Consider the following 16,639-nt stretch of genomic DNA (forward strand, 5'->3'; position numbering starts at 1 on the left):
CACGTGTTTATACTCGCTCATTCGCGCTCTGTTACACAGCAAGAGAAAAGAACGATAAATTCGCAATGTTTCTTCTACATAGAAACGAAGGTGAAGAGGTCATCGCCCCAAATAATCTAAAGCAAGTTTTGTACTATACGAAGACGGGAATGTTTGTTCTGAGCGGCCCCTCTTCAGATGTGGCGGAAGTTATTTATCTTTGAATGTATTTTAGAGAGGTAGACGATTTGTGACGGGAGTCAGATATGTTCTGGAGCGATAGAATGATTCAGCAATTTCATTTTTAAAAGTATCTAACAGCTCTATAACAAACATAAATGTATAACGACGAATAATCAATGTAGTATTTAGTACTTCGCAAACTAAATTGACACATAAACTTATCGAATCCCACAGTCTCGTATGACTGATGGATTGAACATAATGCTATATTACAATTAGCAGTGCTACAGGTACACTAATATATATATATATATATATATATATATATATATATATATGTGTGTGTGTGTGTGTGTGTGTGTGTGTAATATACTGAGTTTTTTTTTGCTATATCACTCTCTCTCTCTCTCTCTCTCTATATATATATATATATATATATATATATATATATATATTAAGTTATAAACGACAAACAACTACAGAATTCGCGCATAAGCCTGAAGAATCCTAGAGTGGATGAAACGCGGAATATTCAATGTAGCTTAATCGCCATATACATTTTATACCTTACTAACTAGTTCTACCTACGTATTGAGCACTTTTGAAGTAAATACTTAAAGTTTACGCATAAATCTATACTTTCGTATATTAATTTTATGTGAGTAAATTAAGTAGTTATCTATATATATATATATATATATATATATATATATATATATATAAATGTAACTGTTGGTTCGTTCGGAATTAATTGTCTAAAAAACCACTGGACGTATGGCTTCCACGTTTTGGTATAATATGTTTACTATATCCATGTGTGTTTTTATATATTTCTTTTTAATTATAACATTATACTTAATTTTTCTATGATAAATAGGTGGATTTCTTTGTATCGAGAGGCCATTTTTTATTTAGGGACAATTATTTATTACCGCTTCCTGTCACGTGACCAGTGTTACAATTTAGCGGTTTTCCTGCTAGATGTGGAGATTTCGTTTTCAATCTAGCGGGAAATTCTAGAAAATCTGGAGGTATTTGGCACCCACACACCCGCATTAGATTATTAAAAAATAGAGAAAAGCGCTTGAAAATACTTTAAAACATAAAATAAACTCATTCATGTAAGTAAAAAAAAGTAGCATTTATTGCCTTTGGTAACAATTATTTATTGATTATTTGTTTTGTTTTTCACCTTTTTTTCGACTAACTATTCTTAAATCTCACTATAAAATCGATTTTTCAAGTACATTTTAGGTGGGGGGGGGCATTCCAACCTCCGAAGTTTAGTTTAAAATACGATCTAAAAGTGTAAAAAGCAAGAAACAACAGCAAAAAAAAACGGGTTTGTATTACTGTACACATAGATTCGAAAAAGTTGTCAAAAAAACAAATATATAACAAATAAATGTTATCAAAGGCAAGATAAGTTACTTTTCTGCCAAACTGGATATATTTTTCGTGTTTTTATTCAATGTAACATATTTATTCAGCTCGAAAAACATACAGTGTTTACCGATGTATTGGAACATTCAAGATGGCGTCTGATTCTTTCTTTAACACGGTAAGTGTGGGAAAAGATGTTATAAATAAAAAACCGGATAAAATACTGTTAAAAACTCGCTCAATATATTTTACCGTGACATAGGTTGGCATATATTCGGCGGGTTTTTAATAGTATTTTGTATAGTTTTTTATTTATAACACCTTTTTCCATACTTACGTACTTACGGTGTTAAAGAGGGTGTGAGACCCCATCTTGAATTTTCGAATACATCGGTAAACACTGTATGGTTTTCGAGCTTAATATATATATATATATATATATATATATATATATATATATATATATATATATATATATATATATATATATTATACACACATTTGTTAACTGTGATTTCTATAAAAACCCAGAAAAATCCAGTTTTGACTAGTGGCCTAAAAACTTGGGCTCCCTTAGAAAATCACAGCCGAAACATGTATGCACATATGTAGCCAATAATGTTTTGTATTAATAAAGAAACTTATACACAAATACCGCTCTACATTTTATTTAGTATCTCTTTATAAGTACTAAAGTTTCATTGCATGTGAATCTCTGTAATAATAGCGATAAAACAATTATATATATATATATATATATATATATATATATATATATATAGTTTGTTTTGTTTTATTGTTTTTTTTTTGTTAGCGATACTTATTGAATGAATTCAATCTTTTATATGGAAGCACATTTTTACCTGAATGCGAGTTGGGAATAATTCACCCTTTAGCCAGTTTTGCACCCCTGCATGGGGAGCGGCATATGTTTATTATTATATATGATCATCCACTGACATATGTTTCGTCGTCTACGACTCATCAGAGTTGCTGAATCTAGCGAGATTCGAAATCGGGGACCCGTGATAAGAAGCCTAAGCCTCTTTTACTGAGCTGTCTTGTAGGAGTACTAATTTATCGCATTTTTACGTAGATGTTGTTTGTTTGTTTTTGTGAGCGATACTTATTGAATGAATTCAATTATTTTTATGGAAGCGCATTTTTACCTAAATGCGAGTTGGGAATAATTTGTGTGTGTGTGTGTGTGTGTGTGTGTGTGTGTGTGTGTGTGCGTCTGTCTGTCTGTCTGTGTCTTTGTGCGTGTCAGGGGAGTGAGTTCCGTTATAGAAGCGTTGATTTAATTATAATAAAAATATTTTTTAAAAAAGTACGCATCAGGTTCGCTTGAAAAACAAATTACAACGTAACATTACAAAAAAATATTTTACTTGTTTAAATATATATATATATATATATATATATATATATATATATATATATATATATATATATATATATTTGAAAATTTTGGGGGTACAGAATTTAATAATGGCTAAATATAGACCAATCAACATAATAATTTAAAAAATAACGAAAGAAAATGAAGGTTAGCTATTAATGCATTTAATCTATTGATTAAATCAGGTGCGTACCTCGTCTTAAAATATTTGAATATATATATATATATATATATATATATATATATATATATATAGTCATACATATATATATATAGTCCTACGAAAAAGCGAGGAAAGTTTTTTGCTCAAAGTTTATTTTTCTATATAATCCTCTATCATTCCCAATGCACTTTTGCCAGTAATACACCACCGCATCTCTGCTTCTGACGCACGTCCACGACAGTTGTTGCTTTTCTGAAAATCTCAACACGTCAATATCTGCAACAAAGGGGTGAAACTTTGAATGCATAAGTTCTGTCGTCATTAGAATTACATCTGCAATTCCTTTTTTGATCCATTCGGGCGGAATAAAACAGGAGACATTACTTTGGGGACGCTTCTCGCATTAAACTCTGGAACACTACTGGGATGTTTGCATTGTTATCGATTTTTCTTATTAACTTACTTTGGGATGTTTTACTGTTTTCCTAGCAGGGCGGTAAAAAAATCTCATGGAATCAGATCGATAGTGAATGGCCTGCGTCTGACTATCGAAAGTGCGATGCTAAGTTCGCGAAGACGGCAGCAGTGTAAGACAAGTGGGAAAATGCATATACGAACACTCAGCGTTAGATAGGCTGTAATGTAGGAGTCGGTTGGATTTCCTTAATATGTATTCAGCAAAGGGAAGAATAAAATTTTATGAATGCGTCCATTAATGGACAAGTTACGGCGTTTTGTCTTTCCTTTCCACAAATTGTCGAATTTACCTCAAACATGCTGCATGGATACATACTTACAACACACAAACACATACACACACCTATATATATATATATATATATATATATATATATATATATATATATATACATATGTGTGTATATATATATAAATATATATATATATTGCGTGTATTTAGGCAGATTTTTTTATTCAAGCAAACATTGTTAAAAACAAAAGAAAGTTTCTGTTTAGTAATACCTGTTTTCATTTTTTGCAATTTTTCGTATCATCTTTTATATATATATATATATATATATATATCATCATCAAAAGATAATACGAATTTTTTTTAAGTATCACTAAACAGAAGCGGTCTGTTGTTTTAAACAGCGTCTTTCTGCATCTATCTATCTATCTATATATATATATATATATATATATATATATATATATATATATATATATATATATATATATATATATATATATTAAGTAATGTGATTGATAATTTAAAATTTAAAAATCAAATTTTAATTAAATTAAAAATCCGTTTCATAAGAAGGAACAACAACAAAATCATGTTGTTCCTTCTTATGAAACGGATTTTTAATTTAATTAAAATTTGATTTTTAAATTTTAAATTATCAATCACATTACTTGATATTGAATTAGCTCTAGGACATTTAACTATCGAGCTTATTATATATCTAAATTACAACGAGCACTTTCTATTTCCTGTATTTTAATTAAACTAGTAATTTCACTGTTATATTAAAATACACTCAGCTCTTTAGACTATTGTTCTAATCTCCTTTAAATTATATATATATATATATATATATATATACGTGTGTGTGTATAGATATATATGTGTGTGTGCGTGTATATATATATGTTTGCGTGTGTGTGTATATATATATGTATATATATATATATATATAGTCGTCCACATCCAGAGTGCTTCGCTGTATCAAAACTTTGAAGCGCGACTAGACTAGCCATTACCTCAAACCATCATTGAAACGGACAGTTACGCTACTTGTCTGCCGCTAAGATGGATATGTTTAAAGACAACGATCAAACATTGTCCAAGCACCTAAGCTCCATTTATTTACGCAAAGTGCATTGCATTATGCGCTAGGGGTAATTAATAAAAACTGAAGAAAATGCTCAATACTGTTGTAGAGCAAATATGCTTTTTATTTTTTATTACCGTATCTTTCTCTTAAGTTACATTATTGTTTCAGCTACCCGGCCGGTTTTTTTTTTTTTTTTTGCCGTCTCTAGCTTCCTCAGAGTTTTACAGAAATGTTCGTTATGATGGGATGAAAGAATGAATGATGTCAGGGGAGGGGTGCGAGAAGAGCGGAAAAAAGAGGGAGGGAACAGGGGAAAGGTGGGAGTGAGTGCTTTGCATGTCGGTAATGTTTTAGTTTTGGAGTTTAAGGACTTTGTGGGGGAGGGTCTGGGAAGTTCATTTCTGGTGTGGCTGAGGGCATAGGGATACATGGAGGGCGAAGGGGAATATGTGGGCGTAGGAGGAAGGGGTTGCTTTAAAATTCGAGTCTCAATGTTAAAGTTTTTGGCGTCTCGTTGGTGAAATGATTTCTTGATAAGTATGTCTTGACCTGTTGGGTGTTCGCTTAGGTTCGGAGGCGGGGGGGGGCTATGATTCGGTTTATTTATTTGGTTTTTATTTGTTTTTTTTATTTTGTTTTTTTTTTTGGTTAACAACAAATAAACACCAATTAATAGGCTGTAATATAGGAGCCGGTTGGATTTCCTTAAAATGTATTCAGCAAAGGGAAGAATAAAATTTTATTTATTGTAATTATAACATTATAATCTGTGCATGTGAGTTTAAGTGACCAATTATTTCATTTCAATTTTGAGTGCTCGACAATAAGACACACACACCCACACAGACACCCACACAGACACCCACACACACACTCACACCCACACATACACACACACAGACGAAGTACCTTTTATATGTGTTTGTGTATGTGTGTATGAGTGTAGTTCTTGTGTGTATAGTGTTTGTTAGATTTTTCTCCTTAAGAGTTATTGAACAAAATGTATGCTTTTATGTATATAAAAATTAGAGTTACAATCTTTTCATGAAGGACGTGAAAATAAGTGACATCTTTGCCGTTGCGTCCATCGCCAAACTAGAAGTGGCAAAGGCTTAAATAAAGGCTAGTCAATCGAAAAAAGGGAATGACTTTCGAAAATATCGATGAAAAAGGCGACCCCTCCTGTAGAAAAGAGGCCAATTGAGGGTGAATTAATTAATTTTTGGGGACAAATTTTCGATATTTGTCGTCCGAAGGGTTGAACTTCAAAATGATACCGATCTCGTGAAAATCTGTCGCCTCTATCGAAAGATGTACAAACATACGTACATACATACATACATTTAAACAGACAGGTAAGCTTTATATTATAGACTAGCCTGGTTGGCCAGGTGTTTAGAGGTGAGTGTTGAGCAAAAAGAAAGTGGAAGTAGCCAGGCAGGCTCGAACCCGTACCGTGAAGGAGGTAAAGAACGTGAAAAAAAATGACATCTTTGCCCTTGCGTCCAGCGCCAAACAGGAAGTGGCGAAAGTTTAAATTAAGGTTAGTATATCGAAAAGAGCGGATGACTTTCGAAAATATCAGCGAAAAAAGCTACCCCTCCTTGAAGAAAAGTGCTTAGTTGAGGGTGAAGAAATTAATGTTTTTAGCCAACTATTCGATATTTGTCGTCCGAAGGGTCACCCTTCAAAACGATACCGATCTAATGAAAATTCGTCACCTCTGTCGAAAGTTTTAAGCAGACATACAAACATGCATACGCACATACATTTTAACAGACAGGTGAGAGTTATATTATAGAAGATAACGAGGAATAAATTGCCTCGTGGACTTATTCACAAAACATTTTTGAAAACAAAACAAGGCTGATAGCCATTACTCGCGTGCTCTCGTGTAATGAATGAATGTGTGAATGCAGGATTGACATGAAATTCTTAAAGATAAACTAAAATGACCGAAAAATGGACTGAAATGACTTAAATAAATAAAAAGTAAATGAATTTAATGACCTTAAGGATGAATTGAATGACCTTAAGAATGACTTGAATGCTTAAAATAATTGGAATCCTTCACAAACAATTTGAATGATCTGGAGAATGACTTGAATGGCTTTGAGACTGACTGGTTGTAAAGTGGGTGATCATTTTATATTAAATTAATACAGAAAAGTTATCCCCCACTTTATATCACAAAAATTATTTGATTTAGGTAATTTGAAACTTTATTTTCGAATTCAGGAACCCCGAAAACCAGTAAATAGTGGTATAATAAACATAAAAAGAAATAAAAAGTACATGTGATGGACCGACCGACTGAGTGACTTATAGAGTTGCTTGCACATGACTAAAAAAATCTATTCTCCGTCGATCGGTCGGTCCGTCCGTAACATTTGAACAGACAAGTTGGGCAAGTTTCAGAAAAATCTAATGGATGGATCAAATGTTACGGGACAAAAAATATCATTTTCGGCCATTTTGAGGCATTATTAGTTACAAACACGTGCAACCACGATTAAGAACAGATACTACACTTTGATCTTAGCCATGTGGCCAAGGAAAAGTTACATTTTCGACAATTTTCAGAAAAGTAAAAATTTATGGCGCAAAAAGTGTCATTATTTGCAATTTCGGTACATTTTTGACTCCTTATGAGCCCCTTGGAATGCTGAATACCTTTGACAATGGACAAAGTATGCAGTTTTACAACGTAGCACATGTATATTTGAATTCAGCACTATGGTAGATCACTATATATATATACATATCAAGTTTTTTTTTATTGAGAAATATGAAAAAAGGGCATTTTTAGCACTAAAAGTACCCGGGGGACCCAAAGCAGAATTTTTCTGGGGTTACCCATACTAAATTTATATTAATAAAATGCCCTGCGCATTTTAGACAAGTTTCAGAAAAATATAATTGATAGGTCAAAATTTATGGGGCAAAAAGTGTTATTTTTTGCAATTTGTGTACTTTTTTTACCCTTATGAACCACTTGGAATGCCGAATACCAGTGACAATGGACAAACAATGCAGTTTCACACCTAAACACATGTATATTTACATTCAGCAACATGGGAAACCACTATATACGCATCCATATCAAGTTTTTGTTGAGAAATATGAAAAGCACGCCAGGGGAAAGGGCGTTTTCAGTACTAAAAGTCCCTGGGGGATGCAAACAAGACTTTTGCCAGGGTCACCAATACTAAATTTATATTAAGAACCATATCCTCCACATTTTGGGCAAGTTTCAGAAAAATCTAATGGATGGATCAAATGTTACGGGACAAAAAGTATCATTTTCGGCCATTTTGAGGCATTTTTACCTCTTTTGAGCCCCTGTAGGCGAAATAGAAATTTCTGTACAAAAATATATTTTTTACTATGCACATCTATATATTGAAATATAATTTCTGACAAAATTTCAGGAAAAACTAATGGACGGTTATCCGTCAATTGTCTGGACTAACGGACAGGCAAACCCACCAAAAACATAGGTCCCTCTCCGTTAAAGCGGGGGACCAAAATGTTACACCATGCCCCTTGCTTAAAAATCGAGCCACGCATGTATGGTCCCCCTCTGTACGACATCTAGTTTTAAAAATTGGTGCTGCATGGGAGTCCCAAAAAGGTGTGTTTTCTAGCACAAAAAGTACACGGGGGACGCTAACCAGAATATTACCAGGGTCACCCATACTAAATTTATATTAAGAACAATGACCTCCACATTTTGGACAAATTTCAGAAAAATCTAATGGATAGGTCAAAATTTATGGGGCAAAAAGTTTCATTTTTTGCAAATTTGGTACATTTCTACCCCTTACGAGCCACTTTGAACGCCGAATACCAGTGACAATGGACAAGCAGTGCAGTTTCACACCTTAACACATGTATATTTACATTCAGCAACATGGGAAACCACTATATAGACATATCAAGTTTTTGTTGAGAAATATGAGAAACGCGCCAGAAGAAAGGGCGTTTTCAGCACAAACAAATCCCCGGGGGACGCAAACTAGACTTTTGTCAGGGTCACCCATACTGAATTTATATTAAGAATAATGCCCGCCACATTTTGGGCAAGTTTCAGAAAAATCTAATGGATGGATAAAATGTTACGGGACAAAAGTGTCATTTTTTACCCCTTTTGAGCCCCTGTGGGCAAAACAGGATTCCCCCCCCCAAAAAAAAAAACGAAAAAAATATTTTTACTATGCACATTTATATATTAAAATATAATTTCTGACAAAATTTCAGGAAAAACTAATGGACGGTTATCCGTCAATCATCTAGACGGACCCATTGGATAAATAGGTCCCTCTCTGATAAATCGGGGGACCAAAATGTTACTCATTACCCCTTGCTTACAAAAAATGTAAATGTGTTACAGACCGACCGATGGAATGACTTGCATGCGACTAAAAATGCCTTAGCATGGAAGGGTTTCCCTTTCATTGCCAAGGAAAAGTTACAAATGTAAGTGCAGCATCTGTTAAGAACATATACTACACTTTGATCTTAGCCATGTGGTCAAGGAAAAGTTACAGTCCTAAGTACAGCATGTAGTAAGAACAGATACTACACTTTGATCTTGGCCAAAAGGCCAAGAAAAGGGTATTTATCTGCTCCCCCACCGAGAAAATTAGGCACAAGGCCGATTTTTAATGTGAGGCGTGAAGGGAAAATGGGGACCAACTCCCCGGGGAGTAGGGGAGCTGGATAGTGACAATTAGTATGAAGGGGGTTCCCTTACATTGACCAAGGTCTTATATGTGAGGTTTCCCCCACACATGGTCTTTACTTGCAGTATCTGCCGGAACAGTTACTACACTTTGATCCTAGCCAAAAGTTCAAGAAAAGGGTATTTATTTGCTCCCCCACCGAGCAAATTAGGCACAAGGCCGATTTTTAAAGTTACAAACATAATTACAGCACGTAGTAAGAACAGATGGTATTTATTTGCTCCCCCACCGAGCAAATTAGGCACAAGGCCGATTTTTAATGTGAGGAGTGAAGGGAGGGGGAAGGGAAAAAGGGGACCAGCTCCCGAGAGGTGGGAAATGGGAGCTGGTTAAAGGTCAGGCATGTGGGGTTGCCCCCACATCTGGTCTTTGCTAGTCATAGCTGGTCTTTGCTAGTCATAGCTTGCAGTATCTGCCGGAACAGATGGTATTTATTTGCTCCCCCACCGAGCAAATTAGGCACAAGGCCAATTTTTAATGTGAGGAGTGAAGGGAGGGGGAAGGGAAAAAGGGGACCAGCTCCCGAGAGGTGGGAAATGGGAGCTGGTTAATTGTCAGGCATGTGGGGTTGCCCCCACATCTGGTCTTTGCTAGTCATAGCTGGTCTTTGCTAGTCATAGCTTGCAGTATCTGCCGGAACAGATGGTATTTATTTGCTCCCCCACCGAGCAAATTAGGCACAAGGCCGATTTTTAATGTGAGGAGTGAAGGGAGGGGGAAGGGAAAAAGGGGACCAGCTCCCGAGAGGTGGGAAATGGGAGCTGGTTAAAGGTCAGGCATGTGGGGTTGCCCCCACATCTGGTCTTTGCTAGTCATAGCTGGTCTTTGCTAGTCATAGCTTGCAGTATCTGCCGGAACAGATGGTATTTATTTGCTCCCCCACCGAGCAAATTAGGCACAAGGCCAATTTTTAATGTGAGGAGTGAAGGGAGGGGGAAGGGAAAAAGGGGACCAGCTCCCGAGAGGTGGGAAATGGGAGCTGGTTAATTGTCAGGCATGTGGGGTTGCCCCCACATCTGGTCTTTGCTAGTCATAGCTAGTCATAGCTTGCAGTATCTGCCGGAACAGATGGTGTTTATTTGCTCCCCCACCGAGCAAATTAGGCACAAGGCCGATTTTTAATGTGAGGAGTGAAGGGAGGGGGAAGGGAAAAAGGGGACCAGCTCCCGAGAGGTGGGAAATGGGAGCTGGTTAATAGTCAGGCATGTGGGGTTGCCCCCACATCTGGTCTTTGCTAGTCATAGCTAGTCATAGCTTGCAGCATTTGCTAAGGTCAGCTATGTGGGGTTGCCCCCACATCTGGTCTTTGCTTGCAGTATCTGCCGGAACAGATACTACACTTTGATCTTGGCCAAAAGGCCAAGAAAATCTTAAAAAGCTAAAAACAGCATCTATTAACAACAGACCTTTGATCTTAACCAAAAAAGCCCAAGCACAAAAGTGTTACGGACCGACCGACCGAGTGACTTATAGAGTCGCTTGCACGCGACTAAAAACCTAATGATAACGTCGTTCATCAAATTCCGCCTGTGTTTGTAACGTTAGTGCAATGGTAACGTGACCAGCTTTGGTTGCTACAGTATCGGTTTTGATTCTAATTGATGCCACCCAAATACTTTATTTATACTATTGAAATCACGACTCTGTAATAACATATACGAAATCTGGACAAATTAAGATATCATATTTAAGCATATTTTACGTCCGGGCAAAGCCGCCTCCCTTACATATATATGTCTTGCTCCAACCAAGTCTACCGATCTGCTCCACAAATCCCAAAACCTCATCATTATAAATCTAAAAAAAAAAAAAACACGAATAAACCTAGAACCCCATCCTCCAATGTAGACCCCTACTACCATGTCTCCTTCTCCAACATCGGGGGTCTACGTTTCAACCTTCCAGAGGTTGAAACACAATTCTAGGAGATGAAACCGGACATATTCTTTCTAAGTGAAACGGGCATAGGGCCAACCACTTCCCTAGACGAATTCATAATTAAAGGATACTCTAACTTAACATCTAAATCTTACCCCCAAGATCGCCATGGTCATGGAATATGTGCCTACATCAAAGATGGCTTTAAATGTGGTAGGGATATCTCCAGAGAATACCCTAATTTACCTTATATGTGCTTCCGGGTTGCACTAGCTTACACCACTGCATTTATATTTGCCCTCTGTTGTCCCCACAACAGTCGGGTTACTATCTTTAAGAGCATATCTGAGAAAATTGACGACATCCTGTCTGCTCATCCTTCGGCAAACATTCACATTTGCGGTGACTTCAATGCCCATAATGTGGAATGGCTGACCCACTCGAATAAAACCGATCACGAGGGGAGGTTCTGTCATGATTTTGCCACTGCCTATGACCTCACTCAGATTGTTCACGAACCCAACTGTGTGCCAGATACTACCGGTCAGTATGCAAGCCTTCTAGACCTTTTTCTCACAACTTCCCCTGAGCTATGTTCATGTTCCGTTCTATCTCCTCTAGGATCCTCCGACCACTGTGTTGTAGCAGTTAAGATAAAAATGAAATGTAATAAGTCTTCAGACGTACCTCCCACTGTACTGTATATCGATACTCTATGGCTGACTGGGATAGCTTCCGTACATTCATATCTGACCTACCTCTGAATTCCATGTTTAAAAAGGATGTGTCCTCTATAGTATCAGACCTGACCGAATGGTTAATTGTAGGCATTGACCGATTCATACTATCCAAGAAATTCCAACAAAAACCTAATAGCCAGCCATGGTTCTCCCCTGAATGAATATCTATAAAAGTGAACGTGTCTGTGTATCTGTCTGTCTGTGTATCTGCCTGTATGTGTGTCTGTGTGTGTAAATTTCCCTACGCAATAACTCTGTCAATTTTATGTACACAGACTGAAAATTTGATATAGAGGAGGTACTGAGATTTGGGAAAATCTATGTAACTGGTTTTCGGCCTAATTGGCTGTTAAGGGGTAAAACTTCAACGATTTGACCTTTGAGAATTTTGAGTCTAAACACTTGAAATTTTAGATATAGGTTCCTTGGACATGGATCTAACTTAATAACTTGATTTGAGCAAAAACAATGAATTATAAGAGATCAGAATAGGAGTCAAAGTTAGAAAAATTGACCGCTTTTTTTTTTGCTCAACATACACCTCCAAATACCCGGGCAACGCCGGGCACCCACGTACCTCTCCACCGTACTGTATACCGATACTCTATAGCTGACTGGGATAGCTTCCGTACATTCATATCTGATTTACCTCTCCATTCCATGTTTTTCCATGTTTAAAAAGGATATGTCCTCTATAGTATCAGACCTGACCGAATGGTTACCTGTAGGCATACACCAATTCATACTATCAAAAGAATTCCAACAAAAACCTAACAGCCAGCCGTGCTTCTCCCCTAAATGTGCTGCTGCGATCGCGCACAGAAATCACTTTTTCCATAGCTACCAACGTAATAGCTGTATTGAGACTAAAGCTGCTTTCAGGACTGCCAGCAACCACTGTAAAAGAGTAATAAAAATGCAAGAGAGCTATATGCTCAGTCCGTTAAATCCAAAGTAGCTGAGCAGCGACTTGGTTCCCACCAGTTCTGGCAAATAGCAAACAGGATCTTGGACAGAAGCGTTCGTTCTATCCCAACTATCATCAATGGACCTGAGGTACTCTCGTCAGCATCAGATAAGGCAGGACTATTTGCCAAGAACTTTGCAGCTTACTCTACCCTATGCGACAAACGCCATCAACTCCCTGTATTTCCTCCTATAACAGACAACACACTATGCAACATACAAATATTTGTGCGTGAGGTGGCCAAGCTAATCAAGAACCTTGATTCCAGTAAAGCAACTGGCCCTGACGGCATTCCAGTTATAGTGCTGAAAAAGCTCCAACCAGAACTTGCTCCCATACTTACAAAACTGTTTAAGCATTGCCTTAAGGAGAAGTGCTTTCCAACACCCTGGAAAACCTCACCAGTATGCCCTGTATTTAAGAATTCAGGTGAAAAGTCATCTCCCTCTCAGTACAGATCAATAAGCATCCTGTGTGTCATGAGTAAGTTGTTGGAATCCATATTAAATAAAGAAGTAGTCAACCACCTCAACAGAAATAACCTTCTTAGTGACATGCAATATGGTTTCCGCTCTGCAAGATCTACAGCAGATGTGCTAACAGTTATATCTCATAGGATTAGTGAATCTCTTGACAAAGGCTTCCTTTCCAGGGCAATTGCTCTTGACATATCGAAGGCCTTCCATAAGGTATGGCATACGGGCCTACTTCACAAGATTTCCAGCTATGGCATCACTGGAAATGTTTACTCAATCATTAAATCATGTCTCTCTGATAGATTCATGAGAGTAGTGGTCGATGGGCAGAAATCAGAGGCCCACAGTATAAATGCTGGAGTCCCTCAGGGGTCCATCCTGGGCCCAACTCTCTTCCTGATCTACATCAATGATCTCCCAAAACACATACTTAAATCATTCGTTGACATCTATGCTGATGACACGACCATCTATGGCAACAGATCAAAGGCCGTAAATGACAAAGTTCTCTGTAATCCTCTCTCCTCTGATCTTGAGCGCGTGGTACAGTGGGGGAAGAGGTGGCTGGTCACTTTTAATGCATCCAAAACCAAGCTCCTATCTTTACATTATCAACGCTCTGATCCCCATCTGGCATCAATTGAAATGGATGGCTTTCATTTTGGAGAGGCTCCATGTTTTGACAAGCTTCTGGGTTTGACATTTACTCCTGATCTGAAATGGAACAAGTGCATCAGGTCTGTTGCCAAGGACTGTGGGAAAATGGTGGGATCCTTCTACCGCTCCAGAAGATATCCCACTACTAATGCAATTCTCTATCTGTATAAATACCAAGTACGTCCAAGGATGGAGTACTGCTGCCACATCTGGGCAGGAGCTGCTAAAAACAGCCTATCCTGCCTTGACAGAGTACAAAATAGACTTCGTGGTTTAGTGGGGGATGCCCTTTTCTCTTCCCTGCAGCCTCTCTCCCACAGAAGAGACGTTGCCAGCCTGTCTTTGTTTTATCGTTATTTCTATGGCAAGTTCTCGTCTGAGCTTGAATTTCTCGTCCCCCCTCGCCAATCTTTCACGAGAAACACCCGACTGGTTTAAGCTACTGTCAATAATTTTCCCCACTCTTTATCTGTGCCTAAATCCAAACGTAGATTCCATGAGCAGAGCTTCTTTCTCAGAAGTGCACGACTGTGGAACTCTCTTCCGTTTGCCTCTTTCCCACCTGACTACAACTTGGATGTCTTCAAGTCCAACATAAACAAATTCCTGACCAACCGCCCCCTTCAGTTAAACACTCTATCACATCTCCAATACTAATGATTACTACAATACTATCTCATTGATTACTGTATACGCAATAACCCTTATCCCTTAGTGGCTTCCGGGCCTTGATAAGTTGTGACGCCCATGTAAAAAATTATATATATATATATATATATATATATATATATATATATATTGTGGGATGTATTTCTGTTTATTAAATTATGAGTTTAGTCCGTGTGTTGTTCTGTACGCGCATGGATACATGTGTCTACGCTAACTTGTAAATGAAGCGATACGAACAGCTATGGTGATGGCCACAAAAAGATAGCCACATCTCCCTTTTATTTGCCTCCTCACCATTTTTTATCTCTTTCTTCTGCCATTAACACGGAATCCATCTCTCTTTTTTTCTACATCAAACGACGCAACATAGACGTTATTTCCGTTGCACAATTTTCTGTCCTCCTCACTTAGATTTTTTTTTGTGAATTTGTTTTTTTCTTTGCTAATTCGTGTCGGGCATCCGTATTATTTATTTATTTTTTTTGCTAGTTCGTGTTGGCCATCCGTATTGTTTTTTGTTTTTTTGTTTGTTTTTTTTTTTTTGTTTTTTTTTTTACTGCAGAGAATAGAATCCGTTGGCGTGGACTTGAATCACGGTGATATTTTTCACGGTTGGTTTTGATATTATTATTTTTTCACTATTATTCGTGTGTATCACCCCGTCCCCCTCACAAAATAAATACATTTGCAGACCTCAAAGCGAAGTGTCGCTTCCTTTTAAAGACATTTATTACGGCTGACATTTTTTAAAAATATATTTTATTTCAATTTTGGAAATATCGAATTCTTCGAAATTTCAGAAGTATTCATGATTTTGACATTTTGTTGAACATTCAATTTTCTGCAAACTCCTTTAATAATCAGTTCTCTGTTTTAATCTACTTATCATTATTTTTGTTTAAAGCTTGTCAGTTTTATTGTATTTCAACTGATAACTAGCATGAAATATTCATAGAGTTGATAACCCTATTATTATATAAAACTTAAACTATTAGACTTCAATAATAAATTTTAACTAGCGTAAAATTTTAACTATATGATATATTGATGTTGACATTTTGTAGATGTTCAGCGTAAATGGAGGCGCTCTGATATTATTGTAGCTTTTTTGTTAAAACTGCAAAAGTATTTATCTAATTGCCATCTCATTAACGAAACGGCTACACTGAAGATGAAATAAACAAAACGGCTACACTGAAGATGAAATAAACAAAAGTTATCAAAAAAGAAAAAAAAATGTAAGTCTTTGAATTTCAACAAAGTTTTGTATTATATATATTCTCTGAACCTATAAAATATATACATTGAGCTTCACATGAAACTAAAGGTGATTCAGTTTTTATCATAACAGTCTCAACCCATTAAATAAAAACGGTATACATTGAAATTAATAATATTTCCAAAATTAACATTGTTTGTGATCATTTAAAGCAAATCTCGGGGTACCCGGTGCTGTTATTTCCGTGTATTTATCTATTTTTAGTTTAGTTAAAATATTTTTTGCTTCATTATTTACATTTATTCATTATCTCCCTTTGATCATTTTGCTAGCCAAATACGATTATCTCCCTTTGGTTTTTTAAATATATTTTTAA

The 16,639-nt window shown here is 36.6% G+C and overlaps 1 pseudogene; it reads right to left on the reverse strand.

Annotated features, from left to right (window-relative positions):
* Positions 1 to 9,352: 9,352 nt before the first annotated feature.
* Positions 9,353 to 9,531, reverse strand: LOC145266757 (U2 spliceosomal RNA; annotated as a pseudogene).
* Between the last annotated feature and the right edge of the window lie 7,108 nt (positions 9,532 to 16,639).

Source organism: Euprymna scolopes, chromosome 41 (genome assembly GCF_053919585.1).
Source record: "Euprymna scolopes isolate OS-2025 chromosome 41, ASM5391958v1, whole genome shotgun sequence".
NCBI classification, from domain to species: Eukaryota; Metazoa; Mollusca; class Cephalopoda; order Sepiida; family Sepiolidae; genus Euprymna; species Euprymna scolopes.